The following is a 22,226-nucleotide window of genomic DNA, read 5'->3' on the forward strand; positions in this document are numbered from 1 at the left end:
ATCTATCTATCTATCTATCTATCTAATGTAACATCAGTTGTTACCTTATTGGAGATCAGTGTTGTACCAGATTGAGCCGCTAGAGGCAGAGTTTTCCCTCCTCATGGCTCCAGATGCTTTCCAGCGTTGGTGGTATAGTGGTTAGCATAGCTGCCTTCCAAGCAGTTGACCCGGGTTCGATTCCAGGCCAACGCAGCGCTTTTCCACACCCACAATTCCTTGCTGAAGAAATCTGTCTATCTATCTAATGTAACATCAGTTGTTACCTTATTGGAGATCAGTGTTGTACCAGATTGAGCTGCTAGACGCAGAGTTTTCCCTCCTCGTTGCTCTAAACGTTTTCCAGCGTTCGTGGTATAGTGTTTAGCATAGCTGCCTTTCGAGAAGTTGACCGCGGTTCGATTCCCGGCCAACGCAACACTTTTCCACACCCACAATTCCCTGATGAAGAAATCAATCTATGTATCTATCTATCTATCTATCTATCTATCTATCTATCTATCTATCTATCTATCTATCTATCTATCTATCTATCTATCTATCTAATGTAACATCAATTGTAACCTTATTGGAGATCAGTGTTGTATCAGATTGAGCCGTCTGAGATCTGTCTGTGTGTCTATCTATCTATCTATCTATCTATCTATCTATCTATCTATCTATCTATCTATCTATCTATCTATCTATCTATCTATCTAATGTAACATCAGTTGTTACCTTATTGGAGATCAATGTTGTACCAGATTGAGCCGCTAGAGGCAGAGTTTTCCCTCCTCGTTGCTCCAGATGTTTTCCAGCATTGGTGGTATAGTGTTTAATATAGCTGCCTTCCAAGCAGTTGACCCGGGTTCGATTCCCGGCCAACGCAGCACTTTTGCACACCCACAATTCCCTGATGAAGAAATCAGTCTGTCTGTATCTATCTATCTATCTATCTATCTATCTATCTATCTATCTATCTATCTATCTATCTATCTATCTATCTATCTATCTATCTATCTATCTATCTATCTATCTATCTATCTATCTATCTATCTAATTTAACATCAGTTGTTACCTTATTGGAGATCAGTGTTGTACCAGATTGAGCCGCTAGAGGCAGAGTTGTCCCTCCTCATGGCTCCAGATGCTTTCCAGCGTTGGTGGTATAGTGGTTAGCATAGCTGCCTTCCAAGCAGTTGACCCGGGTTCGATTCCCGGCCAACGCAGCACTTTTCCACACACACAATTCCTTGTTGAAGAAATCTGTCTATCTATCTAATGTAACATCAGTTTTTACCTTATTGGAGATCAATGTTGTACCAGATTGAGCCGCTAGAGGCAGAGTTTTCCCTCCTCGTTGCTCCAGATGTTTTCCAGCATTGGTGGTATAGTGTTTAACATAGCTGCCTTCCAAGCAGTTGACCCGGGTTCGATTCCCGGCCAACGCAGCACTTTTGCACACCCACAATTCCCTGATGAAGAAATCAGTCTGTCTGTATCTATCTATCTATCTATCTATCTATCTATCTATCTATCTATCTATCTATCTATCTATCTATCTATCTATCTATCTAATTTAACATCAGTTGTTACCTTATTGGAGATCAGTGTTGTACCAGATTGAGCCGCTAGAGGCAGAGTTGTCCCTCCTCATGGCTCCAGATGCTTTCCAGCGTTGGTGGTATAGTGGTTAGCATAGCTGCCTTCCAAGCAGTTGACCCGGGTTCGATTCCCGGCCAACGCAGCACTTTTCCACACACACAATTCCTTGTTGAAGAAATCTGTCTATCTATCTAATGTAACTTCAGTTGTTACTTTATTGGAGATCAGTGTTGTATCAGATTGAGCCGTCTGATATCTGTCTATCTATCTATCTATCTATCTATCTATCTATCTATCTATCTATCTATCTATCTATCTATCTATCTAATGTAACATCAATTGTTACCTTATTGGAGATCAGTGTTGTACAAGATTGACCCGCTAGAGGCAGAGTTTCCCCTCCTCGTTGCTCCACATGTTTTCCGGTGTTGGTGGTATAGTGGTTAGCCTAGCTGTTAACCAAGCAGCTGTTCCAAGCAGTTGATCCGGGTTTGATTCCCGGCCAACGTAGCACTTTTGCACCCCCACAATTCTATCTATCTATCTATCTATCTATCTATCTATCTATCTATCTATCTATCTATCTATCTATCTATCTATCTATCTATCTATCTATCTATCTAATGTAACATCAGTTGTTACCTTATTGGAGATCAGTGTTGTACCAGATTGAGCCGCTAGAGGCAGAGTTTTCCCTCCTCATGGCTCCAGATGCTTTCCAGCGTTGGTGGTATAGTGGTTAGCATAGCTGCCTTCCAAGCAGTTGACCCGGGTTCGATTCCAGGCCAACGCAGCGCTTTTCCACACCCACAATTCCTTGCTGAAGAAATCTGTCTATCTATCTAATGTAACATCAGTTGTTACCTTATTGGAGATCAGTGTTGTACCAGATTGAGCTGCTAGACGCAGAGTTTTCCCTCCTCGTTGCTCTAAACGTTTTCCAGCGTTCGTGGTATAGTGTTTAGCATAGCTGCCTTTCAAGAAGTTGACCGCGGTTCGATTCCCGGCCAACGCAACACTTTTCCACACCCACAATTCCCTGATGAAGAAATCAATCTATGTATCTATCTATCTATCTATCTATCTATCTATCTATCTATCTATCTATCTATCTATCTATCTATATATCTAATTTAACATCAATTGTAACCTTATTGGAGATCAGTGTTGTATCAGATTGAGCCGTCTGAGATCTGTCTGTGTGTCTATCTATCTATCTATCTATCTATCTATCTATCTATCTATCTATCTATCTATCTATCTATCTATCTATCTATCTATCTAATGTAACATCAGTTGTTACCTTATTGGAGATCAATGTTGTACCAGATTGAGCCGCTAGAGGCAGAGTTTTCCCTCCTCGTTGCTCCAGATGTTTTCCAGCATTGGTGGTATAGTGTTTAATATAGCTGCCTTCCAAGCAGTTGACCCGGGTTCGATTCCCGGCCAACGCAGCACTTTCGCACACCCACAATTCCCTGATGAAGAAATCAGTCTGTCTGTATCTATCTATCTATCTATCTATCTATCTATCTATCTATCTATCTATCTATCTATCTATCTATCTATCTATCTATCTATCTATCTATCTAATTTAACATCAGTTGTTACCTTATTGGAGATCAGTGTTGTACCAGATTGAGCCGCTAGAGGCAGAGTTTTCCCTCCTCATGGCTCCAGATGCTTTCCAGCGTTGGTGGTATAGTGGTTAGCATAGCTGCCTTCCAAGCAGTTGACCCGGGTTCGATTCCCGGCCAACGCAGCGCTTTTCCACACCCACAATTCCTTGCTGAAGAAATCTGTCTATCTATCTAATGTAACATCAGTTGTTACCTTATTGGAGATCAGTGTTGTATCAGATTGAGCCGTCTGAGATCAAATCAAATCAAATCAAATTTATTTATATAGCGCTTTTTACAACTGATGTTGTCACAAAGCAGCTTTACAAAAATGGGAATCACAGCACAGAGAATCAGACAAAACACTGAACATAATATACAGAATATACAGAATATACAGAACCCCCGTGAGCGCTGAGGCAAGGAAAAACTCCCTCAGAGCTGGAGGAGGAAGAAACCTCGGGAGGACCAAGACTCACATCTAAAGGGGGGACCATCCTACCACTGGTCAGACAACTTATAAGTTAAACATTGAAAAGTCAATTTTACATCCACGCAGTTCTAATATATTCAGGTGTGTATAATCAACAGTGGAAACAATTAGAGTTCATATAGATTTGGATGTGATCTGTAGTGGAGAAGCTGCGTTCCAGAAACTTCCATCAGTCTGGTCAATCAGGGGGACAGGGGGACTTGAGGGTGGGACATCCATCAGTATTGGGCCGGACCGGTGGACAGTCAGTAACTCGGAGGAAGGAAAGATTTAGGAATTAGTTTAGACTGGATTTATGAAGAACAGAAAATGTAAAAAATGATCAGAGTGTGACTAATGACTCCAGCAGGTCTGATTATGACAGCCTAACTAAAGGGAGAGAGCCAGAAGGTAACATAGACACGGAGGCTCCCTGAGACACTGGCATTCACCCACTCCACCGTCCACAAACCTGAGTGACTGCATGTAGTGAGTGACAGCAGCACCAGCATCTCAGTTTACCCACAATTCACTATGTCCATGAACCCCTGGATCTGCAGCCTTATCTAAAGGGAATTAACATTAACTACCAAAAGCTAAACTAAACAAGTAAGTTTTTAGTCTAGACTTAAAGATTGAGACTGTGTCTGAGTCCCGAACATTATCGGGGAGATTATTCCAGAGTTGGGGCGCTTTATAAGAGAAAGCTCTTCCTCCTGCAGAGCTTCTCTGAATTTTGGGAACTACTAGGAAGCCAGCACCCTGTGATCTAAGTAATCGTGGTGGTTCATAATAGGAGATAAGGTCTCTCAGATACTCAGGAGCGAGCCCATGTAGGGCTTTATACGTTAACAGGAGAATTTTATAGTCTATGCGGAATTTGACTGGAAGCCAGTGAAGAGCTGATAGGACTGGACTAATATGGTCAAATTTTCTAGTTTTAGTAAGGACCCTGGCTGCAGCATTTTGAACTAGCTGAAGTTTATTTAAGTTACTGCTAGAACATCCTGACAGTAGCGCATTACAGTAGTCTAGCCTTGACGTAATGAAGGCATGTACTAATTTTTCTGCGTCATGTAAGGATAAAGCATTTCTTAGCTTGGCGATGTTACGGAGATGTAGAAAAGCTGTTTTAGTAACATTAGATATGTGTTTATCAAATGCTAGATCTGAATCTATGATAACGCCAAGATTTTTAGCTGTTGAACCAGGTGTGACTGAGAAGTCGGCCAGATTCAACATTAGGTGTGATAATTTATTTCTAGCAGCTTTAGGGCCTAATAGAAGAACTTCTGTTTTATCACTATTTAATAGAAGAAAGTTGTGTGACATCCATGATTTCACATCTTTTACGCAATCCTCCATTTTCTTTATTCTCTGTTTGTCATCAGGTTTGGCTGATATGAAGAGCTGCGTGTCGTCTGCATAACAATGAAAATTAACATTATGTTTTCTAATAACTTTGCCCAGGGGGAGCATGTATAACGTAAATAATAACGGTCCTAAGATAGAGCCTTGTGGAACTCCATATCTAACCTTTGTATAATTGGAGGGTATATTATTTACCCTCACAAACTGAAAACGATCGGTCAAGTATGATTTGAACCACGATAAGGCAGTTCCAGTTATACCGACCATTTTCTCTAATCTTTCTAGGAGGATATTATGATCTATTGTATCAAAAGCTGCGCTCAGATCAAGAAGTACCAGTAAAGAAACGCAGCCTTGGTCAGCGGCAAGAAGCAGATCATTTGTTATCTTAACTAGAGCTGTCTCAGTGCTATGATGAGGCCTAAATCCAGATTGGAATTTTTCATAGATCTGGTTTCTTTGCAGATAAGAGCCAAGTTGTTGGGCCACGGCCTTTTCTAAAATCTTAGAAATAAATGGTAAATTTGAAATAGGTCTATAGTTAGATAGTACACTAGGATCAAGATTTGGTTTCTTGATCAAAGGTTTAATTACTGCTAGTTTAAAGGCTTTGGGAACATACCCCAGGTTTAATGATGAGTTTACTATTGTTAATAGTGGTTTAATTATGTCTGGTAATACCTGTTTTAATAGTTTTGTGGGAACTGCATCAAGTGTACAGGTTGTGCAGTTTGATGAGGAGATAATTTTCTCCAGTTCTAACTGATGTAGTGGGTTAAAAACTTCCAACCTGACTTCGGTAGCTGGATTTTGTTCTATATCAGCCACACCAGATGACAGACAAGATGTGCTATTTATCTGTTGAATTTTGTCCCGAATATTTTCGATTTTATTATCAAAATAGTCCATAAAAGCATTGCTAGTGTGGATTGCTGGAATCTGAGGATCAGTACCTGCCTGATTTTTAGTCAGTTTAGAAATAACACTAAAGAGAACTCTAGGGTTGTTTTTATTAATCTCGATCTGAGAGGCCAGATACTCTGAGCGGGCTTTATTAATTTCTCTTCTATATTCAACAATACTGTCTTTCCAAGCAGAGTGGAATACTTCCAGTTTGGTTGATCGCCATTTTCGCTCAAAATTTCGTACTAATTGCTTTAAAGTACGAGTTTGGTCGTTATACCACAGCGCAAGTTTTTTCTGTCTCTCTTTTTTGTGTTTAAGTGGTGCTACACCATCTAAAGTAGACCGGAAGGTATTTTCTAAACAATCAGTTAGTTTGTCTAGTTCTGCTGGGTTACCTGGAGAGTACACTATGGTTGATAAATCAGGAAGGTTATCAGTAAATTGTTGAGCGGTAAAGGGCGTTATTGAACGTTTCATAGAGTAGCTGGGGGATGTACGTATATTATGACTAAGATGAAGTTTAAAAGAAATAAGATAATGATCTGAGATTACTGAGGTTTGAGAAAGAATATCTAGGTTATCTATGCTAACACCCAGGGTCAAAACCAGATCCAGAGTATGATTACAGTAATGCGTAGGTCCGGTTACATTTTGAGCAATACCAACTGAGTCTAGAATTGATGCAAAAGCCTTTTTTAATGAGTCATCAACTTTTTCAAAATGAATGTTGAAGTCTCCTACTATAATTACTTTATCACTACAAACTGCTAAATCTGCAGCGAAATCACTAAATTCTTTTAAAAATTCTACATAGGGTCCTGGTGGTCTGTAAATATTAATTAAAGAAAATGCATTCTGTTTTGTAATTGGATTAATTATATTGATGTAAAGAAGCTCAAAAGAAGTGAAATTATCATAGTGTTTCTGATTGACAGCTAGGGAATTTCTAAAAATTATGCAGACCCCGCCTCCTCTACCGGACGATCTGGGGTTGTGTATATAATTATAGCCTGCAGGGGTGGCTTCGTTTAATGCTAAATATTCATCGGGTCTAATCCAGGTTTCAGTGAGGCACAACACATCAAATTTCTGATCAGTTATGATTTCATTCACTATAACTGCTTTTGAATTTAGAGATCTTATGTTAAGTAAACCAATCTTTAGTTTTGAAGTGCTAGTGCTACAGTCTGGATATGATTGTTTAATATACGTTAGGTTATTTAGATTTACTGTTTGAGTTTTTTGACATTTATGTTTGACTCGGGGGACAGACACAGTCTGAATACATTGGTATCTAGGTAACGTCTCTTTGCAGCTCACAGACGGTCGGTTAAGCCTCTCTGTCTGCGGCCTGGTCCCGGCTCCGGTTTGTCAGCAGCTTCTAAGGCTACTGCTACTCTGCCGACTAACTAAGAGACTATGTGCTATGCTGCACGAAAGTAAGGCAGCACCATCCCGCGTGGGGTGGACACCATCCCTACCTAAAAGACCAGGCTTGCCCTCAAACATTAGCCAGTTGTCTATAAAGCCCACATGATTGTCCGTACACCACTTGGACATCCAGCGGTTCAGCGAAGAAAGCCTGCTGTAAGCTTCATCGCCACGCCTCATTGGGATGGGGCCAGAACAGATTACCTCTTCGGACAGCGTCTGGGCCTGTTTAACCACCTCTTTAATATTAGCCTTAGTTACTTCAGACTGCCGCAGACGAATATCATTGGCCCCTACATGAATAACTACCCTCGAATATCTCCTATTTGCTAACAGCCTAAGGTTGCCACTAATGTCCGGTGCTCTGGCTCCCGGTAAGCAGATAACTCTAGCCGCTGGTGCCCCTAAAGGAGTAGCTAATTTCACGTGCCGGACGATAGAATCTCCTATCACCAGAGTACCTTTAACAGGCTCCTCAGCGGGTGCTTCACTGAGCGGGGCAAACCTGTTTGACACGTGAACTGGGGGAGCATGGTGTACAGGTGGGCTGGCTGTGGCCTTTGCAGTAGCATTAGCCTTAGCCTTTCGACTATGCCGCCGAGACGTTACCCATTCGCCCTGCTGTGGGGGCTCTAAGGCCGGAGTCGAGGGGGTACTAGCTCTCCCTGGTGTACCCGGGGCTGCTAACAGTGACCCTTGCTGTCTATCCCTTATTAAACCCCGGATACGCAGCTCTAACTTGTCCACCTTCTCTACCAGGCAGTTAACTAGCTTAGAGATCTGTCTGTGTGTCTATCTATCTATCTATCTATCTATCTATCTATCTATCTATCTATCTATCTATCTATCTATCTATCTATCTAATGTACCATCAGTTTTTACCTTATTGGAGATCAATGTTGTACCAGATTGAGCCGCTAGAGGCAGAGTTTTCCCTCCTCGTTGCTCCAGATGTTTTCCAGCATTGGTGGTATAGTGTTTAACATAGCTGCCTTCCAAGCAGTTGACCCGGGTTCGATTCCCGGCCAACGCAGCACTTTTGCACACCCACAATTCCCTGATGAAGAAATCAGTCTGTCTGTATCTATCTATCTATCTATCTATCTATCTATCTATCTATCTATCTATCTATCTATCTATCTATCTATCTATCTATCTATCTAATTTAACATCAGTTGTTACCTTATTGGAGATCAGTGTTGTACCAGATTGAGCCGCTAGAGGCAGAGTTGTCCCTCCTCATGGCTCCAGATGCTTTCCAGCGTTGGTGGTATAGTGGTTAGCATAGCTGCCTTCCAAGCAGTTGACCCGGGTTCGATTCCCGGCCAACGCAGCACTTTTCCACACACACAATTCCTTGTTGAAGAAATCTGTCTATCTATCTAATGTAACTTCAGTTGTTACTTTATTGGAGATCAGTGTTGTATCAGATTGAGCCGTCTGATATCTGTCTATCTATCTATCTATCTATCTATCTATCTATCTATCTATCTATCTATCTATCTATCTATCTATCTATCTATCTAATGTAACATCAATTGTTACCTTATTGGAGATCAGTGTTGTACCAGATTGACCCGCTAGAGGCAGAGTTTCCCCTCCTCGTTGCTCCACATGTTTTCCGGTGTTGGTGGTATAGTGGTTAGCCTAGCTGTTAACCAAGCAGCTGTTCCAAGCAGTTGATCCGGGTTTGATTCCCGGCCAACGTAGCACTTTTGCACCCCCACAATTCTATCTATCTATCTATCTATCTATCTATCTATCTATCTATCTATCTATCTATCTATCTATCTATCTATCTAATGTAACATCAGTTGTTACCTTATTGGAGATCAGTGTTGTACCAGATTGAGCCGCTAGAGGCAGAGTTTTCCCTCCTCATGGCTCCAGATGCTTTCCAGCGTTGGTGGTATAGTGGTTAGCATAGCTGCCTTCCAAGCAGTTGACCCGGGTTCGATTCCAGGCCAACGCAGCGCTTTTCCACACCCACAATTCCTTGCTGAAGAAATCTGTCTATCTATCTAATGTAACATCAGTTGTTACCTTATTGGAGATCAGTGTTGTACCAGATTGAGCTGCTAGACGCAGAGTTTTCCCTCCTCGTTGCTCTAAACGTTTTCCAGCGTTCGTGGTATAGTGTTTAGCATAGCTGCCTTTCAAGAAGTTGACCGCGGTTCGATTCCCGGCCAACGCAACACTTTTCCACACCCACAATTCCCTGATGAAGAAATCAATCTATGTATCTATCTATCTATCTATCTATCTATCTATCTATCTATCTATCTATCTATCTATCTATCTATCTATCTATCTATCTATCTAATGTAACATCAATTGTAACCTTATTGGAGATCAGTGTTGTATCAGATTGAGCCGTCTGAGATCTGTCTGTGTGTCTATCTATCTATCTATCTATCTATCTATCTATCTATCTATCTATCTATCTATCTATCTATCTATCTAATGTAACATCAGTTGTTACCTTATTGGAGATCAATGTTGTACCAGATTGAGCCGCTAGAGGCAGAGTTTTCCCTCCTCGTTGCTCCAGATGTTTTCCAGCATTGGTGGTATAGTGTTTAATATAGCTGCCTTCCAAGCAGTTGACCCGGGTTCGATTCCCGGCCAACGCAGCACTTTTGCACACCCACAATTCCCTGATGAAGAAATCAGTCTGTCTGTATCTATCTATCTATCTATCTATCTATCTAATGTAACATCAGTTTTTACCTTATTGGAGATCAATGTTGTACCAGATTGAGCCGCTAGAGGCAGAGTTTTCCCTCCTCGTTGCTCCAGATGTTTTCCAGCATTGGTGGTATAGTGTTTAACATAGCTGCCTTCCAAGCAGTTGACCCGGGTTCGATTCCCGGCCAACGCAGCACTTTTGCACACCCACAATTCCCTGATGAAGAAATCAGTCTGTCTGTATCTATCTATCTATCTATCTATCTATCTATCTATCTATCTATCTATCTATCTATCTATCTATCTATCTATCTATCTAATTTAACATCAGTTGTTACCTTATTGGAGATCAGTGTTGTACCAGATTGAGCCGCTAGAGGCAGAGTTGTCCCTCCTCATGGCTCCAGATGCTTTCCAGCGTTGGTGGTATAGTGGTTAGCATAGCTGCCTTCCAAGCAGTTGACCCGGGTTCGATTCCCGGCCAACGCAGCACTTTTCCACACACACAATTCCTTGTTGAAGAAATCTGTCTATCTATCTAATGTAACTTCAGTTGTTACTTTATTGGAGATCAGTGTTGTATCAGATTGAGCCGTCTGATATCTGTCTATCTATCTATCTATCTATCTATCTATCTATCTATCTATCTATCTATCTAATGTAACATCAATTGTTACCTTATTGGAGATCAGTGTTGTACCAGATTGACCCGCTAGAGGCAGAGTTTCCCCTCCTCGTTGCTCCACATGTTTTCCGGTGTTGGTGGTATAGTGGTTAGCCTAGCTGTTAACCAAGCAGCTGTTCCAAGCAGTTGATCCGGGTTTGATTCCCGGCCAACGTAGCACTTTTGCACCCCCACAATTCTATCTATCTATCTATCTATCTATCTATCTATCTATCTATCTATCTATCTATCTATCTATCTATCTATCTATCTAATGTAACATCAGTTGTTACCTTATTGGAGATCAGTGTTGTACCAGATTGAGCCGCTAGAGGCAGAGTTTTCCCTCCTCATGGCTCCAGATGCTTTCCAGCGTTGGTGGTATAGTGGTTAGCATAGCTGCCTTCCAAGCAGTTGACCCGGGTTCGATTCCAGGCCAACGCAGCGCTTTTCCACACCCACAATTCCTTGCTGAAGAAATCTGTCTATCTATCTAATGTAACATCAGTTGTTACCTTATTGGAGATCAGTGTTGTACCAGATTGAGCTGCTAGACGCAGAGTTTTCCCTCCTCGTTGCTCTAAACGTTTTCCAGCGTTCGTGGTATAGTGTTTAGCATAGCTGCCTTTCAAGAAGTTGACCGCGGTTCGATTCCCGGCCAACGCAACACTTTTCCACACCCACAATTCCCTGATGAAGAAATCAATCTATGTATCTATCTATCTATCTATCTATCTATCTATCTATCTATCTATCTATCTATCTATCTATCTATCTATCTATCTATCTATCTATCTATCTATCTAATGTAACATCAATTGTAACCTTATTGGAGATCAGTGTTGTATCAGATTGAGCCGTCTGAGATCTGTCTGTGTGTCTATCTATCTATCTATCTATCTATCTATCTATCTATCTATCTATCTATCTATCTATCTATCTATCTATCTATCTATCTATCTATCTGTCTGTCTGTCTGTCTGTCTGTCTGTCTGTCTGTCTGTCTGTCTGTCTATCTATCTATCTATCTATCTATCTATCTATCTATCTATCTAATGTAACATCAATTGTTACCTTATTGGAGATCAGTGTTGTATCAGATTGAGCCGTCTGAGATCTGTCTGTGTGCCTATCTATCTATCTATCTATCTATCTATCTATCTATCTATCTATCTATCTATCTATCTATCTATCTATCTATCTATCTATCTATCTATCTGTCTGTCTGTCTGTCTGTCTGTCTGTCTGTCTGTCTGTCTATCTTTCTATCTATCTATCTATCTATCTATCTAATGTAACATCAATTGTTACCTTATTGGAGATCAGTGTTGTATCAGATTGAGCCGTCTGAGATCTGTCTGTGTGCCTATCTATCTATCTATCTATCTATCTATCTATCTATCTATCTATCTATCTATCTATCTATCTATCTATCTATCTATCTATCTATCTATCTAATGTAACATCAGTTGTTACCTTATTGGAGATCAATGTTGTACCAGATTGAGCCGCTAGAGGCAGAGTTTTCCCTCCTCGTTGCTCCAGATGTTTTCCAGCATTGGTGGTATAGTGTTTAACATAGCTGCCTTCCAAGCAGTTGACCCGGGTTCGATTCCCGGCCAACGCAGCACTTTTGCACACCCACAATTCCCTGATGAAGAAATCAGTCTGTCTGTATCTATCTATCTATCTATCTATCTATCTATCTATCTATCTATCTATCTTTCTATCTATCTATCTATCTATCTATCTAATTTAACATCAGTTGTTACCTTATTGGAGATCAGTGTTGTACCAGATTGAGCCGCTAGAGGGAGAGTTGTCCCTCCTCATGGCTCCAGATGCTTTCCAGCGTTGGTGGTATAGTGGTTAGCATAGCTGCCTTCCAAGCAGTTGACCCGGGTTCGATTCCCGGCCAACGCAGCACTTTTCCACACCCACAATTCCTTGCTGAAGAAATCTGTCTATCTATCTAATGTAACTTCAGTTGTTACTTTATTGGAGATCAGTGTTGTATCAGATTGAGCCGTCTGATATCTGTCTATCTATCTATCTATCTATCTATCTATCTATCTATCTATCTATCTATCTATCTATCTATCTATCTATCTATCTATCTATCTATCTAATGTAACATCAATTGTTACCTTATTGGAGATCAGTGTTGTACCAGATTGACCCGTTAGAGGCAGAGTTTCCCCTCCTCGTTGCTCCACATTTTTTCCGGTGTTGGTGGTATAGTGGTTACCATAGCTGCTAACCAAGCAGCTGTTCCAAGCAGTTCATCAGTGTTCGATTCCCGGCCAACGTAGCACTTTTGCACACCCACAATTCTATCTATCTATCTATCTATCTATCTATCTATCTATCTATCTATCTATCTATCTATCTATCTATCTATCTATCTATCTATCTAATGTAACATCAATTGTTACCTTATTGGAGATCAGTGTTGTATCAGATTGAGCCGTCTGAGATCTGTCTGTGTGTCTATCTATCTATCTATCTATCTATCTATCTATCTATCTATCTATCTATCTATCTATCTATCTATCTATCTATCTATCTATCTAATGTAACATCAGTTGTTACCTTATTGGAGATCAATGTTGTACCAGATTGAGCCGCTAGAGGCAGAGTTTTCCCTCCTCGTTGCTCCAGATGTTTTCCAGCATTGGTGGTATAGTGTTTAACATAGCTGCCTTCCAAGCAGTTGACCCGGGTTCGATTCCCGGCCAACGCAGCACTTTTGCACACCCACAATTCCCTGATGAAGAAATCAGTCTGTCTGTATCTATCTATCTATCTATCTATCTATCTATCTATCTATCTATCTATCTATCTATCTATCTATCTATCTATCTATCTGTCTGTCTGTCTGTCTGTCTGTCTGTCTGTCTGTCTGTCTATCTATCTATCTATCTATCTATCTATCTATCTATCTATCTATCTATCTATCTATCTATCTATCTATCTATCTAATGTAACATCAATTGTTACCTTATTGGAGATCAGTGTTGTATCAGATTGAGCCGTCTGAGATCTGTCTGTGTGCCTATCTATCTATCTATCTATCTATCTATCTATCTATCTATCTATCTATCTATCTATCTATCTATCTATCTATCTATCTATCTATCTGTCTGTCTGTCTGTCTGTCTGTCTGTCTGTCTGTCTGTCTATCTATCTATCTATCTATCTATCTATCTATCTATCTATCTAATGTAACATCAATTGTTACCTTATTGGAGATCAGTGTTGTATCAGATTGAGCCGTCTGAGATCTGTCTGTGTGCCTATCTATCTATCTATCTATCTATCTATCTATCTATCTATCTATCTATCTATCTATCTATCTATCTATCTATCTAATGTAACATCAGTTGTTACCTTATTGGAGATCAATGTTGTACCAGATTGAGCCGCTAGAGGCAGAGTTTTCCCTCCTCGTTGCTCCAGATGTTTTCCAGCATTGGTGGTATAGTGTTTAACATAGCTGCCTTCCAAGCAGTTGACCCGGGTTCGATTCCCGGCCAACGCAGCACTTTTGCACACCCACAATTCCCTGATGAAGAAATCAGTCTGTCTGTATCTATCTATCTATCTATCTATCTATCTATCTATCTATCTATCTATCTATCTATCTATCTATCTATCTATCTATCTATCTATCTATCTATCTAATTTAACATCAGTTGTTACCTTATTGGAGATCAGTGTTGTACCAGATTGAGCCGCTAGAGGGAGAGTTGTCCCTCCTCATGGCTCCAGATGCTTTCCAGCGTTGGTGGTATAGTGGTTAGCATAGCTGCCTTCCAAGCAGTTGACCCGGGTTCGATTCCCGGCCAACGCAGCACTTTTCCACACCCACAATTCCTTGCTGAAGAAATCTGTCTATCTATCTAATGTAACTTCAGTTGTTACTTTATTGGAGATCAATGTTGTATCAGATTGAGCCGTCTGATATCTGTCTATCTATCTATCTATCTATCTATCTATCTATCTATCTATCTATCTATCTATCTATCTATCTATCTATCTATCTATCTATCTATCTAATGTAACATCAATTGTTACCTTATTGGAGATCAGTGTTGTACCAGATTGACCCGTTAGAGGCAGAGTTTCCCCTCCTCGTTGCTCCACATTTTTTCCGGTGTTGGTGGTATAGTGGTTACCATAGCTGCTAACCAAGCAGCTGTTCCAAGCAGTTCATCAGTGTTCGATTCCCGGCCAACGTAGCACTTTTGCACACCCACAATTCTATCTATCTATCTATCTATCTATCTATCTATCTATCTATCTATCTATCTATCTATCTATCTATCTATCTATCTATCTATCTATCTATCTATCTATCTATCTAATGTAACATCAATTGTTACCTTATTGGAGATCAGTGTTGTATCAGATTGAGCCGTCTGAGATCTGTCTGTGTGTCTATCTATCTATCTATCTATCTATCTATCTATCTATCTATCTATCTATCTATCTATCTATCTATCTATCTATCTAATGTAACATCAGTTGTTACCTTATTGGAGATCAATGTTGTACCAGATTGAGCCGCTAGAGGCAGAGTTTTCCCTCCTCGTTGCTCCAGATGTTTTCCAGCATTGGTGGTATAGTGTTTAACATAGCTGCCTTCCAAGCAGTTGACCCGGGTTCGATTCCCGGCCAACGCAGCACTTTTGCACACCCACAATTCCCTGATGAAGAAATCAGTCTGTCTGTATCTATCTATCTATCTATCTATCTATCTATCTATCTATCTATCTATCTATCTATCTATCTATCTATCTATCTATCTATCTATCTATCTGTCTGTCTGTCTGTCTGTCTGTCTGTCTGTCTGTCTGTCTATCTATCTATCTATCTATCTATCTATCTATCTATCTATCTATCTATCTATCTATCTATCTATCTAATGTAACATCAATTGTTACCTTATTGGAGATCAGTGTTGTATCAGATTGAGCCGTCTGAGATCTGTCTGTGTGCCTATCTATCTATCTATCTATCTATCTATCTATCTATCTATCTATCTATCTATCTATCTATCTATCTATCTATCTATCTATCTATCTGTCTGTCTGTCTGTCTGTCTGTCTGTCTGTCTGTCTGTCTGTCTGTCTATCTATCTATCTATCTATCTATCTATCTATCTATCTATCTAATGTAACATCAATTGTTACCTTATTGGAGATCAGTGTTGTATCAGATTGAGCCGTCTGAGATCTGTCTGTGTGCCTATCTATCTATCTATCTATCTATCTATCTATCTATCTATCTATCTATCTATCTATCTATCTATCTATCTATCTATCTATCTATCTATCTATCTATCTAATGTAACATCAGTTGTTACCTTATTGGAGATCAATGTTGTACCAGATTGAGCCGCTAGAGGCAGAGTTTTCCCTCCTCGTTGCTCCACATGTTTTCCAGCATTGGTGGTATAGTGTTTAACATAGCTGCCTTCCAAGCAGTTGACCCGGGTTCGATTCCCGGCCAACGCAGCACTTTTGCACACCCACAATTCCCTGATGAAGAAATCAGTCTGTCTGTATCTATCTATCTATCTATCTATCTATCTATCTATCTATCTATCTATCTATCTATCTATCTATCTATCTATCTATCTAATTTAACATCAGTTGTTACCTTATTGGAGATCAGTGTTGTACCAGATTGAGCCGCTAGAGGGAGAGTTGTCCCTCCTCATGGCTCCAGATGCTTTCCAGCGTTGGTGGTATAGTGGTTAGCATAGCTGCCTTCCAAGCAGTTGACCCGGGTTCGATTCCCGGCCAACGCAGCAATTTTCCACACCCACAATTCCTTGCTGAAGAAATCTGTCTATCTATCTAATGTAACTTCAGTTGTTACTTTATTGGAGATCAGTGTTGTATCAGATTGAGCCGTCTGATATCTGTCTATCTATCTATCTATCTATCTATCTATCTATCTATCTATCTATCTATCTATCTATCTATCTATCTATCTATCTATCTATCTATCTAATGTAACATCAATTGTTACCTTATTGGAGATCAGTGTTGTACCAGATTGACCCGTTAGAGGCAGAGTTTCCCCTCCTCGTTGCTCCACATGTTTTCCGGTGTTGGTGGTATAGTGGTTAGCATAGCTGCTAACCAAGCAGCTGTTCCAAGCAGTTCATCAGTGTTCGATTCCCGGCCAACGTAGCACTTTTGCACACCCACAATTCTATCTATCTATCTATCTATCTATCTATCTATCTATCTATCTATCTATCTATCTATCTATCTATCTATCTATCTATCTATCTAATGTAACATCAATTGTTACCTTATTGGAGATCAGTGTTGTATCAGATTGAGCCGTCTGAGATCTGTCTGTGTGTCTATCTATCTATCTATCTATCTATCTATCTATCTATCTATCTATCTATCTATCTATCTATCTATCTAATGTAACATCAGTTGTTACCTTATTGGAGATCAATGTTGTACCAGATTGAGCCGCTAGAGGCAGAGTTTTCCCTCCTCGTTACTCCAGATGTTTTCCAGCATTGGTGGTATAGTGTTTAACATAGCTGCCTTCCAAGCAGTTGACCCGGGTTCGATTCCTGGCCAACGCAGCACTTTTGCACACCCACAATTCCCTGATGAAGAAATCAGTCTGTCTCTATCTATCTATCTATCTATCTATCTATCTATCTATCTATCTATCTATCTATCTATCTATCTATCTATCTATCTATCTATCTATCTATCTGTCTGTCTGTCTGTCTGTCTGTCTGTCTGTCTGTCTGTCTATCTATCTATCTATCTATCTATCTATCTATCTATCTATCTATCTATCTATCTATCTATCTATCTATCTATCTAATGTAACATCAATTGTTACCTTATTGGAGATCAGTGTTGTATCAGATTGAGCCGTCTGAGATCTGTCTGTGTGCCTATCTATCTATCTATCTATCTATCTATCTATCTATCTATCTATCTATCTATCTATCTATCTATCTATCTATCTATCTATCTATCTAATGTAACATCAGTTGTTACCTTATTGGAGATCAATGTTGTACCAGATTGAGCCGCTAGAGGCAGAGTTTTCCCTCCTCGTTGCTCCAGATGTTTTCCAGCATTGGTGGTATAGTGTTTAACATAGCTGCCTTCCAAGCAGTTGACCCGGGTTCGATTCCCGGCCAACGCAGCACTTTTGCACACCCACAATTCCCTGATGAAGAAATCAGTCTGTCTGTATCTATCTATCTGTCTATCTGTCTGTCTGTCTGTCTGTCTGTCTGTCTGTCTGTCTGTCTATCTATCTATCTATCTATCTATCTATCTAATGTAACATCAATTGTTACCTTATTGGAGATCAGTGTTGTATCAGATTGAGCCGTCTGAGATCTGTCTGTGTGTCTATCTATCTATCTATCTATCTATCTATCTATCTATCTATCTATCTATCTATCTATCTATCTATCTATCTATCTATCTATCTATCTAATGTAACATCAGTTGTTACCTTATTGGAGATCAATGTTGTACCAGATTGAGCCGCTAGAGGCAGAGTTCTACCCTCCTCGTTGCTCCAGATGTTTTCCAGCATTGGTGGTATAGTGTTTAACATAGCTGCCTTCCAAGCAGTTGACCCGGGTTCGATTCCCGGCCAACGCAGCACTTTTGCACACCCACAATTCCCTGATGAAGAAATCAGTCTGTCTGTATCTATCTATCTATCTATCTATCTATCTATCTATCTATCTATCTATCTATCTATCTATCTATCTATCTATCTGTCTGTCTGTCTGTCTGTCTGTCTGTCTGTCTGTCTGTCTGTCTGTCTATCTATCTATCTATCTATCTATCTATCTATCTATCTATCTATCTATCTATCTATCTAATGTAACATCAATTGTTACCTTATTGGAGATCAGTGTTGTATCAGATTGAGCCGTCTGAGATCTGTCTGTGTGCCTATCTATCTATCTATCTATCTATCTATCTATCTATCTATCTATCTATCTATCTATCTATCTATCTATCTATCTATCTATCTATCTATCTATCTATCTAATGTAACATCAGTTGTTACCTTATTGGAGATCAATGTTGTACCAGATTGAGCCGCTAGAGGCAGAGTTTTCCCTCCTCGTTGCTCCAGATGTTTTCCAGCATTGGTGGTATAGTGTTTAACATAGCTGCCTTCCAAGCAGTTGACCCGGGTTCGATTCCCGGCCAACGCAGCACTTTTGCACACCCACAATTCCCTGATGAAGAAATCAGTCTGTCTGTATCTATCTATCTATCTATCTATCTATCTATCTATCTATCTATCTATCTATCTATCTATCTATCTATCTATCTATCTAATTTAACATCAGTTGTTACCTTATTGGAGATCAGTGTTGTACCAGATTGAGCCGCTAGAGGGAGAGTTGTCCCTCCTCATGGCTCCAGATGCTTTCCAGCGTTGGTGGTATAGTGGTTAGCATAGCTGCCTTCCAAGCAGTTGACCCGGGTTCGATTCCCGGCCAACGCAGCACTTTTCCACACCCACAATTCCTTGCTGAAGAAATCTGTCTATCTATCTAATGTAACTTCAGTTGTTACTTTATTGGAGATCAGTGTTGTATCAGATTGAGCCGTCTGATATCTGTCTATCTATCTATCTATCTATCTATCTATCTATCTATCTATCTATCTATCTATCTATCTATCTATCTATCTAATGTAACATCAATTGTTACCTTATTGGAGATCAGTGTTGTACCAGATTGACCCGTTAGAGGCAGAGTTTCCCCTCCTCGTTGCTCCACATTTTTTCCGGTGTTGGTGGTATAGTGGTTACCATAGCTGCTAACCAAGCAGCTGTTCCAAGCAGTTCATCAGTGTTCGATTCCCGGCCAACGTAGCACTTTTGCACACCCACAATTCTATCTATCTATCTATCTATCTATCTATCTATCTATCTATCTATCTATCTATCTATCTATCTATCTATCTATCTATCTATCTATCTATCTATCTATCTATCTATCTATCTATCTATCTATCTATCTAATGTAACATCAATTGTTACCTTATTGGAGATCAGTGTTGTATCAGATTGAGCCGTCTGAGATCTGTCTGTGTGTCTATCTATCTATCTATCTATCTATCTATCTATCTATCTATCTATCTATCTATCTATCTATCTATCTATCTATCTATCTAATGTAACATCAGTTGTTACCTTATTGGAGATCAATGTTGTACCAGATTGAGCCGCTAGAGGCAGAGTTTTCCCTCCTCGTTGCTCCAGATGTTTTCCAGCATTGGTGGTATAGTGTTTAACATAGCTGCCTTCCAAGCAGTTGACCCGGGTTCGATTCCCGGCCAACGCAGCACTTTTGCACACCCACAATTCCCTGATGAAGAAATCAGTCTGTCTGTATCTATCTATCTATCTATCTATCTATCTATCTATCTATCTATCTATCTATCTATCTATCTATCTATCTGTCTGTCTGTCTGTCTGTCTGTCTGTCTGTCTGTCTGTCTGTCTATCTATCTATCTATCTATCTATCTATCTATCTATCTATCTATCTATCTATCTATCTATCTAATGTAACATCAATTGTTACCTTATTGGAGATCAGTGTTGTATCAGATTGAGCCGTCTGAGATCTGTCTGTGTGCCTATCTATCTATCTATCTATCTATCTATCTATCTATCTATCTATCTATCTATCTATCTATCTATCTATCTATCTATCTATCTATCTATCTATCTATCTGTCTGTCTGTCTGTCTGTCTGTCTGTCTGTCTGTCTATCTATCTATCTATCTATCTATCTATCTATCTATCTATCTATCTAATGTAACATCAATTGTTACCTTATTGGAGATCAGTGTTGTATCAGATTGAGCCGTCTGAGATCTGTCTGTGTGCCTATCTATCTATCTATCTATCTATCTATCTATCTATCTATCTATCTATCTATCTATCTATCTATCTATCTATCTATCTAATGTAACATCAGTTGTTACCTTATTGGAGATCAATGTTGTACCAGATTGAGCCGCTAGAGGCAGAGTTTTCCCTCCTCGTTGCTCCAGATGTTTTCCAGCATTGGTGGTATAGTGTTTAACATAGCTGCCTTCCAAGCAGTTGACCCGGGTTCGATTCCCGGCCAACGCAGCACTTTTGCACACCCACAATTCCCTGATGAAGAAATCAGTCTGTCTGTATCTATCTATCTATCTATCTATCTATCTATCTATCTATCTATCTATCTATCTATCTATCTATCTATCTATCTAATTTAACATCAGTTGTTACCTTATTGGAGATCAGTGTTGTACCAGATTGAGCCGCTAGAGGGAGAGTTGTCCCTCCTCATGGCTCCAGATGCTTTCCAGCGTTGGTGGTATAGTGGTTAGCATAGCTGCCTTCCAAGCAGTTGACCCGGGTTCGATTCCCGGCCAACGCAGCAATTTTCCACACCCACAATTCCTTGCTGAAGAAATCTGTCTATCTATCTAATGTAACTTCAGTTGTTACTTTATTGGAGATCAGTGTTGTATCAGATTGAGCCGTCTGATATCTGTCTATCTATCTATCTATCTATCTATCTATCTATCTATCTATCTATCTATCTATCTATCTATCTATCTATCTATCTATCTATCTATCTATCTAATGTAACATCAATTGTTACCTTATTGGAGATCAGTGTTGTACCAGATTGACCCGTTAGAGGCAGAGTTTCCCCTCCTCGTTGCTCCACATGTTTTCCGGTGTTGGTGGTATAGTGGTTAGCATAGCTGCTAACCAAGCAGCTGTTCCAAGCAGTTCATCAGTGTTCGATTCCCGGCCAACGTAGCACTTTTGCACACCCACAATTCTATCTATCTATCTATCTATCTATCTATCTATCTATCTATCTATCTATCTATCTATCTATCTATCTATCTATCTATCTATCTATCTAATGTAACATCAATTGTTACCTTATTGGAGATCAGTGTTGTATCAGATTGAGCCGTCTGAGATCTGTCTGTGTGTCTATCTATCTATCTATCTATCTATCTATCTATCTATCTATCTATCTATCTATCTATCTATCTATCTATCTATCTATCTATCTATCTATCTATCTATCTAATGTAACATCAGTTGTTACCTTATTGGAGATCAATGTTGTACCAGATTGAGCCGCTAGAGGCAGAGTTTTCCCTCCTCGTTACTCCAGATGTTTTCCAGCATTGGTGGTATAGTGTTTAACATAGCTGCCTTCCAAGCAGTTGACCCGGGTTCGATTCCTGGCCAACGCAGCACTTTTGCACACCCACAATTCCCTGATGAAGAAATCAGTCTGTCTCTATCTATCTATCTATCTATCTATCTATCTATCTATCTATCTATCTATCTATCTATCTATCTATCTATCTATTTATCTGTCTGTCTGTCTGTCTGTCTGTCTGTCTGTCTGTCTATCTATCTATCTATCTA

The 22,226-nt window shown here is 39.8% G+C and overlaps 10 non-coding genes across 10 annotated transcripts; all 10 read left to right on the forward strand.

Annotated features, from left to right (window-relative positions):
* Positions 1–1,136: 1,136 nt before the first annotated feature.
* Positions 1,137–1,208, forward strand: trnag-ucc. Its single transcript has one exon. It is a non-coding gene; the product is annotated as a tRNA-Gly (tRNA).
* Positions 1,209–1,654: 446 nt separating this feature from the next.
* trnag-ucc lies at positions 1,655–1,726 on the forward strand. The gene has a single exon. It is a non-coding gene; the product is annotated as a tRNA-Gly (tRNA).
* Positions 1,727–3,274: 1,548 nt separating this feature from the next.
* Positions 3,275–3,346, forward strand: trnag-ucc. Its single transcript has one exon. It is a non-coding gene; the product is annotated as a tRNA-Gly (tRNA).
* A 5,298-nt stretch (positions 3,347–8,644) lies between these two features.
* Positions 8,645–8,716, forward strand: trnag-ucc. Its single transcript has one exon. It is a non-coding gene; the product is annotated as a tRNA-Gly (tRNA).
* A 1,772-nt stretch (positions 8,717–10,488) lies between these two features.
* trnag-ucc lies at positions 10,489–10,560 on the forward strand. The gene has a single exon. It is a non-coding gene; the product is annotated as a tRNA-Gly (tRNA).
* Positions 10,561–12,586: 2,026 nt separating this feature from the next.
* trnag-ucc lies at positions 12,587–12,658 on the forward strand. The gene has a single exon. It is a non-coding gene; the product is annotated as a tRNA-Gly (tRNA).
* Positions 12,659–14,516: 1,858 nt separating this feature from the next.
* Positions 14,517–14,588, forward strand: trnag-ucc. The gene has a single exon. It is a non-coding gene; the product is annotated as a tRNA-Gly (tRNA).
* A 1,890-nt stretch (positions 14,589–16,478) lies between these two features.
* trnag-ucc lies at positions 16,479–16,550 on the forward strand. Its single transcript has one exon. It is a non-coding gene; the product is annotated as a tRNA-Gly (tRNA).
* A 2,648-nt stretch (positions 16,551–19,198) lies between these two features.
* Positions 19,199–19,270, forward strand: trnag-ucc. Its single transcript has one exon. It is a non-coding gene; the product is annotated as a tRNA-Gly (tRNA).
* A 1,862-nt stretch (positions 19,271–21,132) lies between these two features.
* On the forward strand, positions 21,133–21,204 carry trnag-ucc. Its single transcript has one exon. It is a non-coding gene; the product is annotated as a tRNA-Gly (tRNA).
* The last annotated feature ends 1,022 nt before the right edge of the window (positions 21,205–22,226 follow it).

The sequence above is a fragment of the Pygocentrus nattereri genome, chromosome 17 (assembly GCF_015220715.1).
Source record: "Pygocentrus nattereri isolate fPygNat1 chromosome 17, fPygNat1.pri, whole genome shotgun sequence".
Taxonomy (NCBI): Eukaryota; Metazoa; Chordata; class Actinopteri; order Characiformes; family Serrasalmidae; genus Pygocentrus; species Pygocentrus nattereri.